Source organism: Protopterus annectens, chromosome 9.part0, assembly GCF_019279795.1.
Source record: "Protopterus annectens isolate FY-2018-M chromosome 9.part0, PAN1.0, whole genome shotgun sequence".
NCBI lineage: Eukaryota > Metazoa > Chordata > Ceratodontiformes > Protopteridae > Protopterus > Protopterus annectens.
In genome coordinates this window covers 1,884,122,580-1,884,136,034 of record NC_056743.1, presented here as the reverse complement: position 1 = coordinate 1,884,136,034, position 13,455 = coordinate 1,884,122,580, and positions in this window count along the sequence as shown.

The window sequence follows — 13,455 nt, the reverse complement described above, 5'->3', positions numbered from 1 at the left end:
GCATTACTAGGGACTGGGCCCATATGCATTGAAATGGGGACATAAGGCTAGGCATGTATGACTGTCAAGATATTAGTTCTCCATAGGACTGGATTGATGATTGTAGGATACAGAGTGATGTTCCTTTGACTATGCAAACAATCTTACACATACACAGAGACACACAGATAATGTGGCTGATGTGATAATCTATCACATATGCAAGTACTTTACTCCCATATGCAAAACACAGTATTTAATGACTGCAACACCCCTGAGGTATGGTTTGCCTTGTCATAGTAGACTTTATACATGATGCCATCATCATTATATGATGCAGTTAACATAGCATGTTATGACAGTGGTATGGAAACTGTGGATGTACTATTTTCAGTTGTGTTTCCAATGTCCAGGTATACTTTAAGAGACAGCTTGTCAAACTAGATGCAAAAATCTGTCAGGCATGCATGTTGCAGAACTGAGACACATGTAGCTGTTTTCCAGTATGTTGTGTACATTACACACTTATTGTCACAGGCAGACACACATTTTTTTCTGATATTATATGTGTATTCATATTTGTGAAAAATTGCTATCTACATTAATATATGTATAAAACAATATGAATGTCTAGTGTCATCATAACGGTGTACATGGTATGTAACAATGCAGTTTTGCTATTTATTTCTGTAGTGTAGTTGACATTTGGGAACAAGTACTGACATACCAAGTTTCAAGCAGATGGGTGCAGGTGACACATGACTACAGTGTTCAGTCATAAAGAAGTGCATTCCCTTTGGTTGTGTTTTTACATGGATTCTAATGAGATGAGGACTAAATGGGCAGTAAACATAAGTAATATATGTTAATAAGCACTTTCCATAGTGAAGCTCTGAGCAGCTGTTTTGCATGATTGATGGCAAAATGTTTGTGCATGTGAGATACATATTTAAGGACTCTTACTTGCACTTAAGAAGTACTTACCCATACTGCCTATGATAGACACAGCTGACAGATATGGTGTTCATAACTAGTTTATATCAGAAATGTTGTGTCATAAATTGTATAATGTTAAAAAATATACTGCTTTCCCATTTGCACATAGTTAAGCAATGAGCAAATTTGGATCTCTGCTTTATTGAGATTATTAGGAGTTCTGTTGATTGGCTTTCCTTTATGCAAACATGCTAAGTGGAAAGGCATGACAGTCAGCACTTTGGACAGTACTAAGGAAAGAAAAACACCTTCTACCTAGCTGACTCTGTGGCAGCAGGTGCAATGGCTGTGAGTTCTTATTTCGAGTACAGATAATGCATGTTTTTTATTCAGCTCTAATTTTTTTTACATTAGCATTTTGTTTAGATGCTGCTGTAACTGTTAGTTGATTTAACTTTGCACATGTGTATTAGAGGTATCAATTTTATGACCTGACACAATTTTTGTCTGTCGTTACACACTGATAAAAGTAATTTGTACAACGTGGGATGCAAACCTATGTAGAATAGACAAAACATATTCTTGTGTATAGGTGGTTTTTCATCCTTGCCATAGAGAAAGTGCTTATCACACATGCTAATTAATTATATAGACACATGACAGAGTGAGTGGTTAACTGTGTGACCTGACAAGGTCCTAGTTTATAAATTCATGTTTATATGACTATCATTGAAATATAAAGTCCATCTCATGCAAGAAAAGATACTTAAGTACATAAACATAATTATCAGTATTCCCTCAGTCGCACATATAATTCATATGATCTCCATTGCTATACATAATTACTGTTATTTATAATTATTTTTAGATTGTTCTTTAGTTATTAAAAGTGAGTGGACAACCATTCATAAAATTTGGAGTGTGCTAGATTAGAAATCTGGTCTACCTTTATTGTAGATATTAACTTATAAAAGTTGCCATAAGGTAGGTTGGCCTACGTGTGTGTTTTTTATAGACATGGCTGTGCAGAGTGGTCATCTCAACTGAGACCTTGTTTGTCAGACCTGATCATTTGTTACACATATACATTAAAAAGTTCTGTTTTTACCACATATGTGTGTGGCATGAAAGTTCAGGAAATAAATGTTTAAATGCAGACATAATTCTACTGATACCCAGAGTTACACATTTAATATATATGATATCCTGTGTATGCTCAATGCACATGCTATGCATAGTTATTTCTGTATGTATAATTATTTTTCTATTGTGAAATTTTATATAAAGGAAGTGGAAAAGCAGTAATAGAACGTTTGACTTTGTTGGATTAGACCCCAGGCTCACCTGTATTGCAGCCCTTACCTTACACCATCTGCCACAGGAACAACTAGGCAGCTGCTATATGTTCTTCACTTTCATTAATATGTAAGTGTGCTCACTGCCATGCTGTTGCTCTTAGCATTTTTGCACGGTGGCAAACCATACATAAGGTAGGTTGGCCTACATGTGTGATTTTTACTGTCACTACTGTGCAGAGTGGTCATCTCAACTGAGACCTTGTTTGACAGACTTGATCATTTGTTACACATATACATTAAAGAGTTCAGTTTTTACCAGGTATGTGTGTGACATGAAAGTCCCGGAAATAAATATTTAAATGTAGACATAATTATACTGATACCCACAGTTAGATATTTAATACATATGATATCCTGTGTATGCTCAATGCACATGTAATATATAGTTATTTCTATATGTATAATTAAGGACTCATTCATAAGATAGAAGAGGTCACTTAAGGTTAATCATTTGTGAACTGAGGGGGTGGAGCTAGGAACTAAACCTTCTATTTAAGGGGTAAAATAAAACATTCCAGAGCTTTACCAGAAAGGCTCATCCAGACTCTGCTACACTTTGCTGTGAAGGAAAGGTTAGTTTGCTTTTATTTTTTATATTTTGTATTACTTTATTGCCTTTTTATATTTTGAATACTGTGGTTTGTTTTCTTTACCTTGTGTTTTACTTGCATTCTGCTTTAACAGCATATTAAAACTTCAAAAGAGACCACAGCTCTGTCTCTTCTGAGTCAGGCAGAATCTTTTTCCCAACCTCCCACCCAGTTACAGTTGTCTTGTTAAATATCACTGTCTTTCTAGTTGCCTGCCTCTTATGTTAATCTGAACATATAACTCATTTCCTTTCTACTTTCACTGGCTTCTGTGAGTAATCACAAAATCATCATTTTTGAAATCCCACCCCATCAACTATTTAAATTTATTGGCCATCATACTGTATTCCATAGTACCAGAATGCAAAAGTGACCACCCCTTTCAATCCATCTTGCTGTTTTAAAAATAGTAACTCTCCACTAAACCATAACTTTTTAAACAGGTAAAACTTAAGTTACCTACTTTCACATCTAACTTCTCTAGTGCACACTGCAGTGGGCATTTTTTTTCATTTTACCTTTAAACATCCCTGTGACTAGCACTTGCTCTAATACCCGCTGGAAAGCACTAGGAAGCCTTAAACTAATACAAGCACTCAACTCTCCTTGTTAATAAGGAGAAATTAATATTAGGCACTAAACAGCCTATAATTGCAAAGTACCTTGCTAAGGTAAGGGAAAACAGCTCCTGTACTTTACAAAAAAAAAAAAAAGCACCAAACCAGGCATGTCCAAGGGTCAGCTTCCGGTGATTTCTCCTGTCCACCTGGTGAATCTGGGCATACTGGGGCAATGCAGCAATAGCCTCATGTACACAGACAGCTCTCTCCTCCTACCACCCAACACTACAACCTGTGAGAGATGCACTTACATAGCCAAAATGGAAGCAAAGCTCTCTCCACCCAAGATTGTGCTAGACAGTCAAGAGGAGAAGGTTAACACCCACACTACACCTCAAGCAACACATAGCCCTTCTAAACCCACACCACCAACACCCACATATAGCAACACTAAATCCACATATGCAGAGGCCCTTAACTGTAACCTGCCAAAACAACAAGGACCTCTGAAGCTGAAATAGAAACAAACACCAATCACAACCAAAGTGTCACATAGTTCACAACACCAGTGTGCCACCCAGCTACAGCCCCTAAGGCAAGACAACGTACCTTACACTTTAGTCATAGGTGACTCTATAGTCTGGCACACTGATGTCCCACTCACCAGGTTGAACAAGGAGAAAATTACAGTCAGCTGCCTGTCGGGTGCCAGGATCCGCCACATAATTCACGCACTCCAGTCACTCCACAACAAGTACAAATATGACTCTGTCATTGTCCATGTTGGAGTGAATGACTTGAGACGTACCTCCCTGGACTACATGAAAAGAGACATAGAAGAGCTCTCGGATCATGTGGCTCAGGCAGGTATGACCCTAGCCCTGAGTAGCATCCTGCCTTTGCCCAGAATGATATTACAATATAAGGACAAAATGATTGACTTCAACAATTGGCTAAGCTTCTGGTGTCATTCAAAAGGATCCAGTATCTGTCTGCCTGGGACGACATGATCGACAGACCACAATGCTTTGCCAGAGATGGTCTGCACCTGTCGCCTTTGGGATTCAGGTAACTGGCTAAGGCTCTTGCCACCCCTATAGTGCCTTTTTTAGGCAAAGTTCTAAGGACAAAACCACCACTGTAACAGGTACAAGCATGCAAAATCTGAAGGTAATGCTACTCAATGTTAGAAGTCTAAACCTCAAAATGCACTCTCTCGAGGCACTCCTAAAAATGGAGAACATCGATATCTGTGCAGTAACTGAGACCTGGTTCAAGGCTCCAGAGAGCACCCCTGCAATACCAGGCTACAACTCTTACCACACTTTTCGGCCACCAAACCAGGACTGAAACACTAAAGGTGGAGGAGTGTTAATATTCACCAAGGATATTCACACCACCAAGCTAGTTGCCCAACACAATGTGTCTGAAATTCTCCAGGTGCAACTAACACTAGGTAAGACTGCAATCCAAATTGTAGCTTGCTACAGATCCCCCACCACACCCCAAAATTCTCACTACACCTTTCTAAACATACTGGAAAATATTAAGATAGAACCAAACACACTAATACTGGGTGATTTTAACTACCCGGCCATTAACTGGGAAAACTACTCATGTACGAACACCTTTGCCTAACGGTTCTTGGAATTCATAAATTCCAATGCCCTGGATCAGCTAATCGATAGTCCTACCATGGGCTCCAATATCCTAGACCTGGTCATTACCAACGTGGGAAATTGATGCTCCACACCTATGGTCACCCCCTCGTTAGTCAGGTCTGACCATAAGCTAATCACCCTTAACATCCACATCCCACCCCACTCCCCAGTAAGGAAACCTCCATAAAAAACTTCTCCAAAGCCAACTTCATGCTACTCAAGTCAGAAGTGACAAACTTCATGACACCCATGCAGACGGGAACTGAAAGTTCAACTGCTGAATCCTACACTAAGGCACTGTACGAGCACATCCACTCATGCATGAATCATGCCATCCCAAATAGAACCAAGATGCTCTCATCCAAAAAAAGGAAGCCAATCTGGTGGTCCCCTGCCATAAACAAACTTTACAACAAAAGGAAGAAACTGTTGCAGAAAAGAGGAAAATCCCAGGATGCAAAAAACTCCCTTACCAGCCTCAGTAAGAAACTGAGATCCCTCATAAAATCCTCCAAAGCTAGTTACAAAAATAAAATTGCCAAAGATTCCAAAGACAACCACAAGGCATTCTATATGCCAAGAATCTAAATAGCAATGTTCAGATCTGCTCTGAGCTAAAACAGAATAACATTAAATATACTGATCCCAAGGATATTGCCAATATCCTGGCAGATCGATTCAGTGCCAACTTCACCCCCCTCTCACCCCCTAAATGGCCCATCTCAATACCGGAAGATTGCCAGATTCTGGTAATAATGGTCACACAGGTAAAAAACACACTCTCCAAAGCTGAGAATACAGCATCCATGGGACCAGATGACATCCTGGGCTGTGTACTACATGAACTACAATATGAACTGGTACCTCACCTAAGTGTCATGTTTAATCATAGCCTCACCTCAGGTTTCATGCCCACTGAGTGGTGCAGAGCTACAGTTATCCCACTCCACAAGGGGGGATCCACCTTGGATCCCAGAAACTACCGTCCCATCAGTTTGACGAGCCTTATCTGCAAGGCCATGGAGCATATTATCATAGAACTTATAAACAAAGACATTGGCAACCTTCAAACACTGGACCCCATCCAGTTTGGGTTCGTGAAGGGCCAATCTTGTCTCCTGAACCTGATTGACTTCTTCGCATCAGTCTCCAGAGCCATGGACAAGGGTAAGGTGGTCCATGCAGCCTATCTAGACCTTGCTGAGGCCTTTGACACCATCCCCCACTCTGGAATCATAGATAAACTTACTAAGCTGGGCATTAATCCCTATGTCACCCAATGGGCTGCTAACTGGCTTACTGATAGAACCCACACTTTAAAAGTAGCCGACTCCAAATCCAGCCCCAGACAAGTGACAAGTGGAGTACCTCAGGGTTCGGTCCTGGGACCGCTCTTGTTTGGCATCTACTTCTCTGAAGTACAGGCCAACACTAAGGGACTCTGGCTAGCAAAGTTTGCAGATGACTGCAAACTGGGAGCCATTATTGAATCCCCAAATGATGTGGATAATCTACAAAAGAGCTGTACAGAAACAGATGCTTGGTGCCAGAGCCATGGGCTCAAGCTCAAGGCCAAGAAATGTATAGTTATCCCCTTTGGGAAAAAACATGTACCCGTGAATTACCATATAGGTGGCAGTACACTAAACACCGAAAGTGTGATAAGAGACTTAGGGACACAGGTGGACAGTGGTCTCACCTTCGATAACCACATCGCCACAACAGTCAGGAAATCCTTCTATGTGGCACACCTCATCACTAAGGGTTTTTCATCCAGAAAAAAGGAGGTCATTGTCCCACTGTACTCATCCCTCATTAGATCCATTATAGAATACAACGCCCTGTTTGGTATGTACCTCTCAAGACCTCTGCAACAACTGGAAAGGCTGCAGAAATACCTCACTAAAAGAATCACAGGCCTAAAGCAGATGCCCTATGCTGACCGCCTTAAAAAAACTCCAGCTATACTGTGTTGCATATTGTCTTCTCAGAGGTGATCTCTGCTTAACATACAAGGCCATGTCAAACCCGGAGCTGTTGGACATGCTACACTTAAAGAAATCCCAATCCCTCAGAGCCACACGCTCCAGAGATCTAAACCTTGTCATCACAATAAACAAAACATGCTGGAGGGATAGGTTCCTGACCCAGAGACTCCCCAGACTCTGGAATAGATTGCCCATCCATGTCAAGCAGAGTGCCTCTTTGGCCCTCTTCAAAAGGAACCTTGACAATTGGATGGGAGAAAGGAAATTCACCCTGGGATCACATCAGTCACCCTGCTAGACAGGGGTCCAGGGAAGTAAATAGTGTGGGAAGAAATAGCCAGGGAATTGTTATGGCTAGGCTTGTATAGGCCCTAGGGCTGATAGCCTAGTACCAACCTATGAACCTATGAACCTATAATTATTTTTTATTGTGAAATTTTATATAAAGTAAAGTGGAACAGCAGTAATAAAACATTTGACTTTGTTGGATTAGAACCCAGGCTCACCTGTATTGTAGCCCTTACCTTACAACAGCTACCACAGGAACAACTAGGCAGCTGCTATAAGTTTTTCACATTCATTAATATGTAAGTGTGCTCACCACCATGACATTGCGCTTAGCATTTTTGCACGGTGGCAAACCACACACAATTGAATGCATCCATCTTGAAATTGACAGGTGTCTGCCTATTGTCTGCAGGCATTCTGGACCAGCAGGTGTTGTGGCAGCTTGCTGATAATCAAGAAAATGCACTTGGTGGCATTGTATGAAAGAAAGGTAACAATGTATCAATGTACCCTTTTTGAAATTGACAAATGTCTGCCTATTTTCTGCAGATGTCCTGGATCTACAGGTGTTGTGAAAGCTAGCTGACCATCGTGCGCTGGTGCTTAGTGGTCTTGTGAGATGGAAAGCAAAAGATGTAAAAATGCATCCTTTTTCAAACTGACAATGTCTACTTATTGTCTGGGTCATCACACCATGTTTGCATAGAGGGGAGCAATGTGCAAACAAGATTAGCAAAGCTGAATATACATTATTGTAAGAAGTGTTTATTACATTTTATCACTAAGAGATGTGGGACTTGAACCCTGTTTTATATATATCATGGGCTGTGTGATTTACCAATTTTAACAGATGCACTACACACATTTGATGCATGCATTTAATTTATGATGTCTTTATCATATAAGTGACTTTCATCAATTTTAATTTATTTTACCTTATTTTCACTAAGCTGCACTTCTCCCAAATATTATTCTTTTTTTAAAAACTTCAAGAAAGAAACAAGGAACATCACAAACTACATTTGAACACAACTGACATAATTCTACACAACTCTGGATTTGAATTTCAGACTACTGAACTTAAAAAACACATTAAGGGTGTCTTATCTGTGTTTGCCACAGAAACAACCTTGCAGCAGGAATGAAGGTAATTGTGCATATAAGCAAATCCCATTTTCACTATAGTATTATAAAGACATGAAACACTTGTACACTGCCAGTTGTTTGTACATGTGTTGCTTCTGTATTTAGTGCAATGAATTATCACACAACCATTTATGAGTATTGTCTGCACCAGTGACAGTTTTGTCTTCTCATTATATTGTTCATAGGTTAGTACTAAGCTAACTGCCCTTGCGAGCCATTTTAAGCCTAGCCAATTATCCCTTGTGAGACTCAAACCCTGCACCTTGTGTTTGTAAGGCAAACACCTTAACCATTAGGCCACCCTCCCAAATAGGGTTCATTCTTCTCTTATGTGTGCTGTACTCTGAGACATGCATTCTATAGGGCATTTTGTATCATTGTCATTAAAATGTGTGACAATATTACATAACAATAAAATCCAGTTTTCATTAAAGGAAGTAGAGTTTGTCTATTATTGCACAGAAACTGAGAAATGTGTGCTCTTCATTTCCATTTCAAAGATTGCTACAATTACCTCTGCACTTTGTAAGTGTATCCTGGCTGACACACCCACTGCAGGAAGGGAGTCTGAATTGTTGTTATGCTTTCCTCATCCCTGCCACTAATCATTCACAATGGTAATCCATTAGCAGCAAACACTGAGGTCATGTTTATACTATGTTTACATCTACTACACAAAGTCAATAGTATGGCACTGAGCCATTCTAATTTGTTCACACCTCATTTGCATCTTTGCCATGCTCAGAGGCCTGAATCTACACCATAAGAAGGTAACTGTATAGCTAGGGAACTTGAAGGTGAGAGGACTTGCATAGTTGTAGAACACAGAGGACTGATATGCCTTTTGATTTATCTACACAGAAGGCTTCTGATGTTGCTAATATATGATTGTCTTTTTCAAGTACATGATAGATGTGTTAACATGTTATGCCAAAAATGTTCATATGTATATATATATATATATATATATATATATATATATATATATATATATATATATATATACATAATAGGAGATTAAACTGTTATCTGTATGCACTTCTTATAGTTCACTCTTGGCATAGGCATTTTTGGCATGCATTGACTTTCAAAGATAGACAGCCTTATTAGCTGTCCTTACAAGTGATATTGTTAAAACTGGTTACCTTATAGTCTTCTATATTACCCCATGGAAATGTAAAGTACTACATTGTCAATGATGCAGGGATGTTATTCTTCTAAGATGGCCCATAGTCACTGCCAGACGAGTGTCTGGCAGATTGAGAGGTGACTAGCAATTGTATACAATTGACTTTTATATTGTAAATGTGCAAACATTTGTGCGAATTGTGAGGAAAGCATTTATAACAAGTGAATTATGTATTATTCCTTGGATTGTACAAACTGTCATTTTCCTGTTGTTTTGGGGGTGGGGAGCCAAGTCATATTTGTGTGCTGCTACAGCAAAAGTTGGGCTTCAAACGTTTTGCTCTTGCAATAGTGTAGTCATCCTGGTATTTCTGTGGCAAACAATACAGTACTCCATTGGTATTCCTTGTTTTGGACTACACATTGGTTTGTGTGTGAGGTGATATGTTACAAACGCAACAACCTTATCTCACATACCTTATACTTAATTATATTAGCAAATGACAGTATGCAAGGATCTGCCATTCATTTGTGTTCTCAGACTTTTATTGTCATAATCCACGTTCAACACTTACCTTGATAGTGCAGCAGTTACAAGTGTTTTACTTTAGGGCTGAATATGTTATGATGGTAGCAGTAGACAGCCATTACATGGGTAAGTAATGGATGTCAGTGTTGCCTGACATTAATTTTACTGTATGGATGTGCATAGGATGCAGGTTTTACCCCTTTAGGTGGTAAACATTATCCTATACATTGCCTCTTGGCTAGGGCATGGGCATACTGTGCATGCTTATGTCTATCTACACCCACAGCAGCTGGTCACTCCCTCTCTAACTCCTCATCTGCATGTGGCTGTGGTGTCCTTGCCGGCGGTGGTGATGGGTGTGCCTCCTTCCCCTTAGTGTTCCTGCTGCAGCTGTTTTCTCAGAATAATATTGTGAAGCATTGCACAGACAGTGAAAATTTCAGCACATGTACAGGGATTGTACTGCAGGGCTCCCCCTGATTTATCTAGGCACTGGAACAGTGACCTCAGCAGGCCAAGCACATGCTCTATGATATTTCATATTTGAGCATGTGCCTCATTATAGTGTTCTTTGGTGGGTGGGTGTGCATTTCTGATGGGTGTCATCAGCCACAGCTCCAGTGCATACCCTGCATTCCCCAGTAAATAACCCTGTAAGATATTACCCTTGGAAAACCTCTGATAGAGTTGGGAATTTTGCCAGATATGTGAGTCATGGTAACTGCCAAGTTTGCCAGCTTTCACATTTAGGGTGCTTCCCTTAGCATTACACATGACCTGGCAGTTTATGGGGTAGAAGCGCTTTCTGTTTATATGCACCCTTTCCTGTTCCATGAGCAGTGATTTGATTTCAATGTGTGTGCAGTCTGTGGCACCCAAGACTTCAGGGTAGTGTGCTACAGGGCAGAACTCCTGCATAGATCTGGCTCTGTCCTCAGGTGTCAGGGAAAATGTATGTCATTACTGGCATGTTGTAGCATAGCATTCAGGAATTGATGTAGGATCCTGAATCCTAGTGACTGTAACACCCACTGCATATCCCCTGCTGGTCTCTGGAAGGTTCCTGTCACTAATATTCTAAGTGCTACACATATCATAGTCTGTACAGGTATTGGCTCCCCTCGGTTTTCTCTTGTTCTCAGTTGTGGATGACAGAGGTTGCACAGTTCCTGTAGTGTGTCTTTATGTACCTGGTAGTACTCTACAATTTCCACACAATGCAGACCATGGAAAGTTAAATGGGGTCTAAACACCATTCTTTTAGGCTGAGATCCATTAGCAGCAGCAGCATAGACTTGGGTCTGTTGCACATGCACGTGTATAAGAGCAAACTGAAGCCCCTAATACTGTTTCTGTGTACAGTAGTTTTCATGGCTGCATTCCAACAGGTTTTGGAATTCCCAGGGAAAACCTACACTGAGTCTACAATATAGCTTTATAGCTTGTTGAATAGCTCCTCCATCTTGGATTGGTTGATTAGTATACAATTCTGCCTCTTATGTTATAATTTGCATGGCACAATTTTTACCTGTTTCAGTGGCTCTACACATCATGTAGAGCCATTTACTGAATACAAAATGGTGCACTATTGAGTGCACATCATGCCATAACATGCACATGGGTGGGAGGTTTGCATAATGGTTAAGGTATTTACCTTACAGACAAAAGGTGCAGGGTTTGATTCTCACATGAGGTAATTGGCTAGGCTTATAATGGTCTACAAGGACAGTTCGCCTAGTACTAATCTATGAACCTATGGACACTGTATTAATATATTGTTTAGGCTTTATTGAATCTGCACCAAGCTCTTTGTTCAATGTATAAAATCAGTTAGTTGTAAGAAAATAATAATTTGTAAAGAAATCATGACAACAGCACTCAATCAAATAGCCATTCAGTTGAGATAAAATGAACAATATAAACGTATATTACCCAACAGAAAAAAAATATTCACAACTTATGTTTTGTCTTTAAAACTAGGTTAATGCTAACAGTAGCATTAGCCCTGGTATAGTGTCAGGGCATAAGTGATCCAGTTATTATCAATTATTTCATTTTCAAGCGCAATGTGATGTTTAGTTAAGACATCAGTATTAACATTCTAAGAATATCAACAACAAACTGTTAGAGTTACTTTACTTAACTTTTCTATACTTTTACCTACATAAATCATTCTGATTTTGTACACATTGGTAAATAAACAATATTGCCAGAATTACAATTAAAATTATATTGTCTTCTAGCTACAGGATGTATAAATACTTAACATATGACAAAAGACGTAAGAATTACATATTGCAAAACAAAACTATATTGTCTTCTACCTACAGGAGGTAATATACTATCTCTACTTAGCATATGAAAGTGACAATTATAGTACGTAATTGTGCCAGTTGCATTAACTTGTACTTTCTTTACCAAAGCTTGCAAATCTTTATATCAAAGTAATTGCTTAAGATTGTTCTCATGTATAGAAATTTTATTACACCTCCAATAAGTCCCTTTAAATCCTGCACTGAACAAATATTGATCAATTTCTTTTAATAATATTATATATCTAATGGATTTTCCTTATATGCTTCATAATATATCTTTACACCCACCTGTTCTTTCCTTTCTTTCTAATTTTTCGCATCCATACTATTTGTAGTTCCTGAGAAAATGGCTTGGCATGTATTGTGCATTCACTTTAGACTTTATTTTTATTATATACAAGAATGATAAGCTGTGTTACTAAAGTACAGAAGCATTCATGAGGCTTCTTTGACAAGCATAGTGGAAACCACCTGCTCAGGCCAAGGCAGCAATTCAGTGATTCAGCGGCATGTTAGCCACAATGAGGAAAGATCCTATAATCAGTTAATTTGCATGTCACTAAATAACAATTAAGTATTGTGAAGTGGAGATTAGCCTTTCTCTTGTCAGTAAACTGAGCTGACCACATCATGTAGGCACAGACATCCCTGAGCAGTTACTCTTCTGCACACAGAAGAACACATTCAGACACACACACACACACACACACACACACACACACACACACACACACACACACACACACACACACACACACACACACACACACACACACACACACACACGCATACACGCGCACACACGCACACATACATGCACACACTCACTAAGGTCCTCATACTTATCATTGAGTTGTCTGTATGTCCCCAATATCTCCTTTTGTAGCCTAGGCCATAACAGAAAGTTGCAGTCCCACATCACACTTTGTATCCCTGGTGTCAAGGCATACCTCTTAACTGTCCAGATTTTCACAGAA